This window comes from Ailuropoda melanoleuca, chromosome 13, assembly GCF_002007445.2.
Source record: "Ailuropoda melanoleuca isolate Jingjing chromosome 13, ASM200744v2, whole genome shotgun sequence".
In the NCBI taxonomy this organism is placed as follows: domain Eukaryota; kingdom Metazoa; phylum Chordata; class Mammalia; order Carnivora; family Ursidae; genus Ailuropoda; species Ailuropoda melanoleuca.
This window is the reverse complement of record NC_048230.1, coordinates 17544472-17551347: the sequence shown is the minus strand read 5'-3', so window position 1 is coordinate 17551347 and position 6876 is coordinate 17544472. Positions and strand designations below refer to the sequence as shown.

Here is a 6876-nt window from a genome sequence, read left to right as displayed (position 1 = left end):
CTGTCTGCACAAGCATTGCACAAACGTGAGACTCAACTAACTACTTCATTTGAAAGATCACAATGTCAGCATGTGTATACCACTGGGAAAAATTAATTTTAATATGGATCAAAATGGGGTAGCACACCTGTGAGAGATTTGCAGTGTTCTGGGTAGGAAGCAGACATCAAAGCATCTAAGTTTCATTTGATTCCAGATTCTTCTGAGCCAAACAGTAGAGCTTACTAATTCATTTGCTATTTTTTTTTAATTATACTATGTTACTTCTCTGGAAATATTTAAATACTAAATAAAGAAAATTGTTTTTAAGAGAGTACAGTCATTCATAAAGAAGTCCTGGTGTACAGATTTCCCATGGACTTCAGAATTCTCTGTCAATGCATGATAATCAATGCATAAATTCATTTCCTATAGCTCTATTTTCATTTTGTATTAACTGAATACCACGTGTGATCTTCTCTGATAGGAACTGGTAATTTGCCATGAAATAAGGATGTGTTAATTGTCACAGACTTCAATAACACACTTTCATTCATTGTATATTAACAGATCCCACTGCATCTTTCCACGTACTTTTGAAGTTCTTTTTTCTTTCTATAATATGCGTTAAATGCAGGTGTGACATTCAGGTCAGTTGTTACCTGGCAATCATTTGTATATTAAAATTACCTCTTAAAAACAAGACAGCATCTCAAGGCAGATGGATAACATCAATGCAGGGCTATTAAGCGCCATTATATGGTGATGAGCTGTTGGTAACTGACAAACACACCTATGTCCTGTATTAGGAACAGCCTGATCCAACCTTCTGCAAGAGTCGGGAGTTAACTGAGGCATTCTGGTGGAATCTACAAACCCCGTTTTCTGAATTAACCCACTGGAGATGAAAGAACCAATGACGAATCTTGGTTCAAAGGATTTCTCTCTCACTGTCATTGCTGTTTGGTATTTATGCACTTCCATTTTCCTCTGCGGCTCAACTTTACCTTTCTTATCCTCTGAGTCAGTAAGTTATTCTTTTGCAATACCATATTCTGATGTGGCATCAACTACCTCCGTGTCAGTGACTCCCAAATCTTTATCTTTAACCTTGATTTTTCTTCCACAATCCCAACTATATATGCCCACTGACTCTATGAGGGGATCCCACAAGTACTTTTGCATTAAAAACAGAACTTTTTCTTGACATATCCAAATCTCCTTTTCCTCTCAATTTTTTTCCCCAAATGCATTTCAGAGCCATGTTTGGTTCTTTCCTAGACCCCCTCTGAATCTAGAAACTGTCAGGTCTATCTCTGGAATGTCACTCCAACATGTTTTCTTCTCTCTATCTCCATTGCTAGTGCTTTCCTTCAACCCCCATTTCTTTTTTCTTGCATAGATCCAGTAGCTGTTTCATTTATCATCCCCTATCCTGTCACTTCCTTTTCCAATTCATTCCTGAGACTGTCTTCCTAAAACACAGATCTGATCATTTCATTTTTCTCTTCTTAAATAACCTTTCTTTTCTTTCTTACCCAGCAAATGTCTTCTCAATCTTTCAAGACCAGAGTCAACTGTTACAATTCCTCTATATCCTTTCATGATTTCTCCAGGCAGATTTAGTCTCTCTTGTCTGAATTCCAATAGCCCTTCTAAAAACAGTTTAAAGCACAGTCACTTCCTCTGTATACTGAAGTGACCAAAGCAATACAGACTTTGAGAAATGCACCAACGTAACAGTACTCAAAATTTTTTTTCAGAATCCCAGGATTTTGTTGGGTACTGAAATTCCTACTGTTAATTACCAGTAGAATGCAAGCTCAAGAGAACACAGAGTTAGTTTGTGTAAAGGGTGAAGATCTTTTCTGCAACACTACCAGGAGTTGCAAGCCCCAAGTGTAAAGAACAGTGTGTGTGTGTGTGTGTGTGTGTGTGTCTGTGCACGCACGCCTATGTTCACTAAACCCAAAACCTCAGAATATATTTCCCTGGATTATATTAAGTGGTCTTTTCTCCTTGTTAAACTAGAACCCACAGAGTGTATTTTCCCAGACTTTCTCACTCAGGTTTTCTACTTCTGAGAACTATGAACTAAAATCAACCTTGCCCTACCTCACTTTCCTGTTCCGTGTCCCATTTCAACTCCCTTCATAACTAACCTAAGCGGCTGTATATTCCGTAAGTATCAAAACTGAGGAACAGTCTCACTTTTATCCCAACCTTCTAGCTAACAGTGTATAAGGGCTTTATTTTTGTTGTTCCACTTGGTTAGAATTTATTTGACAACACTTTGACATCTGTTTAATTCAGTGTCTGGTACCCGTTAAGAGTAGGTACTAAGTGTGTATTTACTGAATGAATGAACATATTATTTTTGTAAAAAGTTAGTCTTGGGTTAAGAAGTGAAGATGTAGGTAAATAAGCCCTAGATGTAAGTTTAATATGACCTAGATTCTCGGCCAAAGAGAATCTTAGAGCACATCAAATGGGGTTAAGTCTTACAGAAATGTACCAGAAAGAAAGCAAATGAGCCTAGAAAGGATTCTAGGATAGCTCTGTGCTTGTGTAGTTGTTCTAATGTGTTGTTCACTGCCCTTCCATTATTTCTGACCATTCAGTAAAATGCTTTGATGATTATAATTTGGTCTCAGAGATATAGAAAATTAGAGAAGTTCTGTGCTCATCTGTGGGATAAGTGATGCAGAAAAGAATAGTTTCCTGGTCCTTGAGTAGTGCTCCCTCTACTTAGAGTAGAGAAGAGTGAAGGAGAGAAATGGATGTAACTAGCAGAAGCCAGTTGCATTAGAAGGAGGAAGATGAGGAGGGGAAGAGGAGGAAAGGGAAGAGGAGGAGGAGAGAGTGAGCATGCCAAAGAAAAGTTAACTTGTACCATCAAATCAGCATATAAAAAGAATTATGGTCTTATATTGCAGCCAAAGGTATGTAGATGCCTAGGATATTGGGTCTCTCATATATATATATATTTTTTGTTTGTTTGTTTGTTTGTTTCTATTTTTACTATTCTACCAGGAGTTCCTCCAGGGAAAAGATTATGCCATTTTTATCTTGGTACTCCCAAGCATATTTATATGGAAGCAACATGGATGGACACACCACAAATCATTCATTCACTCACTCAGTCATATATCTGTTACATGTTTACTAAACATTTAACATGTGAGGTACTCATAAAACAGGCAAATATGGTAAAGATGAGATGTATGAAAGGTGTTCATTCTTTAAGAATGGGAGTGTTGGTGTTTTCTTTGGCAGTACATATACTAATATCGAAACAATATAGAGAAGATTAGCATGTACCCTGTGCAAGGATGACACGCAAATTCACAAAGTGTTCCATATTTTTATGGGAGATACAGGCCTCCAGTTATGGAATGAGTACATCACAGGAATAAAAAGCACAGCGTAGGGAAGAGAGTCAGTGGTACTGTAATAACATTGCACGGTGACAGTAGCTACAGGTGTGGTGAGCATAGCATAATATATAAACGTATAGAGATGTTAAATCACTTTGTACACCTGAAACTAAGGTCACATTGTGTGTCAACTGTACTCAAATAAAAAAAAACTTAAAAAAAAAAAGAATGGAGAATAAAGGGGAAATGACTGTTGGAAGGGGACGTTTCTAGGCTTAAGCAAGACATTCCTGGGGCTTCCAGGCAGCAAGTCTCCTTTTTCAGACAACAGGATGCATGCCTAGGGGTGGGGCAGAGAAGGTCTTGTTAGAACATTGCTAGGGCCAGCCAAGGTCACACAATGGAACCTAGAATGCCAGGGCCTAAAAAATGTAGAAAAATCTTGAGGGATGAGTCTGGGGAATAGTTACTCATTAGTGTATAAAGTCAAACTAGAAAAATCAAAGTGAATGATAAGTCAGAGGTTAGGGGTGGTACTAAGCATGGGTCTAGGGATCCTAGCTCAAAGCACCGGGTAAGGACCGGAAGAGATGAGTTATGAGCTGGGTTTAAAGGCTGACTAAAATTAAATAAGGAAAATCCTAGCTCTTCCTTGGGAAGGGCATTAAGGCTTACAGTAGAGGCTGGAAGGAAAAGGGGACCAAAAAAAAAAGGAATAGAAGGAGTTGATGAAAAGCTGAAATGACCACCAATAATCTATAAGGATCATTCAGTCTGTTTTCATTTCTGTATTAGGAGTTTCAAGAAAGACCTATTCCAATGGGATTTAAGGGGCATATGGTGTTTGTAAATTTTAAAATGGAGAAATTAACATGTGTAAATCAGGGCTAAGATAATTACAAGAATTCTGGCCAAGTAAGAGGAATAGCTAATCTCCAGAATATAAATATTAAGAGTAAAAATATGGGTAAAAATTCCTCATCTAATCAATATGCATAGCAGAGATTCCCTTCAAATAACCAAAGCCCTATGAGAACAGAGAAACTTACATGTCCAAGAGAGTAGAAACAGGAGAAAGTGGTTCTCCCCTGGAAATACAGAATGGGAAAATGGGTCACTGACTCATGACTGAAGTGTTGGCATGACTGTTGTTGGAGTAAGAATTAACATTCACTCCTGCCGACTCTAAATACTGACCTAATGGCGTTTTGTCTTACAATTTCTTGTTGTATAAACTTTTATTTATGCTTTTATCTCACCCACTACTAGAATGGTGATTTTCAATCTTAGTGTACATTAAATAATTTTTCTTTTGCTTTTTAAAAAAGTAAGGCTCTGCCTACAGAAATTCCAATTTAATTGGTGAGGGTTGGACTCTGGTGACTAGTATTTTTTTAAAAGATTTCATTAATTTATTTGACAGAGAGAGCAAGAGAGCACAAGCAGGGGGAGGGGCAGAGGGAGAGGGAGAAGCAGACTCCCTGCTGAGCAGGGAGCCAGATGTGGGACTCAATCCCAGGACCCTGGGATCATGACCTGAGCCAAAGGCAGACACTTACCCGACTGAGCCACCAGGCACCCCTGGTTATTAGTATTTTTAAAACTTTCCTAGGTAATTATGATATGTATTCAGAGTTAAAATTTCCACAGCTCATTAAAATATCATTAACTGCTAAACAGAGTTCCCAATGGATTATTTTGGTCTGCTAGAAAAATCTAAATCTAAAATTGAGGATCATTGTATGTTAAAAATTATTTTAGAATGAAAGTAAAGATTTTATAAAATGTCTTAAAATATCCCACAATCAGAGGCTTCTGAGTCAAGATATCTGAGAATAATCATTACCCCCTTCTTCCTGAAAATCCAAAAGAATAATTCAAACTACAAAAATGCCCAAGGAAAAAGTTACAACATAGCAGTACTAGGAAATTGAGTAAATTCCTGTCCACATGCCAACATTATAAAGAATTTACAGAAAATAAAATGATATGATGAAGAAACTAAGACCCAGTGCATGCCTGACATGTGACAGATGAAAAGGCAAGTTTTCCACTCACCAAATCCTAGAATAACAAAAGATAAGAGGAAGCAGAAATAGAAGCAAGAGCCAGAAATAGGGAATTCAGCAAGTAATTAATTAAAGGACTGGAAAACAGCTCCTCTGACCTTGGCTCTCTGAGCATCTGGCAATACAGGATGCTAAGAGAAAAACAGAGCAATATGAACAAAGTGCTAGAAAATTAATGAGAATAACTTTTTTTAAAGTATAAAGAGAATGTATGAAATATACATGAACAGTTTAAGAATAATTATAGGTGAATGCTCAGGTAAGCAGCACCCTAATTAAGAACAAACACTGCTAGTACCCTAGAACTCCTCTCCTGCTAACATCTCATTATCTCCCCACTATGAGTAACTAATAAATTAATTTGGAGGCTATCATTTATTTCCTTATTTTATAGAAAATACTTTACCACCTATGATCACAACTGTAAGCAATATATTGTTGGTTCTGCCTCTCTTTGAACTTGGTCTATATGGAATCATACTGTATATGATTCTTCTGTAATTTCTTTCACTCAACAATGTATTTGCAGGTTTCAATTTTGTTGATGTTTGTGTATACCTGTGACTTTTCATTGAGATAATGGTCCACTTTACAAATTTGTCAGTACTTTTTAGCCAATAACTACTGAACAACATTTGGATTGCTTTCATTTTTAAATTTGTTTTAGGAACAGTGCTGGCTGCTATTAACATTTTTGTAATAACATCTATGCACACATGTAAAATTTTGTTATATTCCCAAAAGTGACATATTCGTATATTCAACTTCCCTAGGCCATGCCTAACTATTTTCAAAGTACTTATACTCCCTCCAGAAGAATATGAGAATCTCTGCTGTTATACATCCTTGCCATCATCTGGATTATCAAAGTCTTAAACTTTAATCTGTATATATGTAAAATTATCTCATTGTGTCTTACGTTAAAATTTGATTAAAAATGAAGCACAGCATCTTTTTCATCTTATTAGTCATTTGGATTTCCTTCTTCGTGAATTTCCTGCTCAAACTTTTATCAGTAATTTTTCTATTGAGGTTATCAATGTTTTTCTCTTACCGATTTATGACATTTCATCAAATAATTCTAAAAATATTTACTGAGCACATTCTGTGTGCCAGGCCCTGTTCTAAAGACTCACAATACACCAAAGGAAAATACACACACACCAAATAAAATATTCTGTGCTCTTAGAGACCTAAGCATTTGGGTGTTGATAGCAGTGAAAGAGGAAAAATTTTAAATAAAAATTTGTATGTATAAAATAACAAATTCTATTAGTAAAAACTTTTCAAAAATACCCATTAAGCAGGGTAAGGAGAAGAGGACTGTGGGTGTTTTGTGAGACTGGAACAGATTACAGCTTCGATTATTTTAAGAATAAGCCTCCTGGAGATGAGGGACATAGTATTAGTGGAATTGAAACCTTTGTCATCCTGTGATGAACAGAGATTTC

General features: G+C 36.5%; 1 non-coding gene across 1 annotated transcript; it reads left to right on the top strand.

The window, feature by feature from the left end:
- The first annotated feature begins 3241 nt into the window (after positions 1–3241).
- LOC117795875 lies at positions 3242–3346 on the top strand. Its single transcript, XR_004620023.1, has one exon. It is a non-coding gene; the product is annotated as a U6 spliceosomal RNA (small nuclear RNA).
- Positions 3347–6876: the final 3530 nt, after the last annotated feature.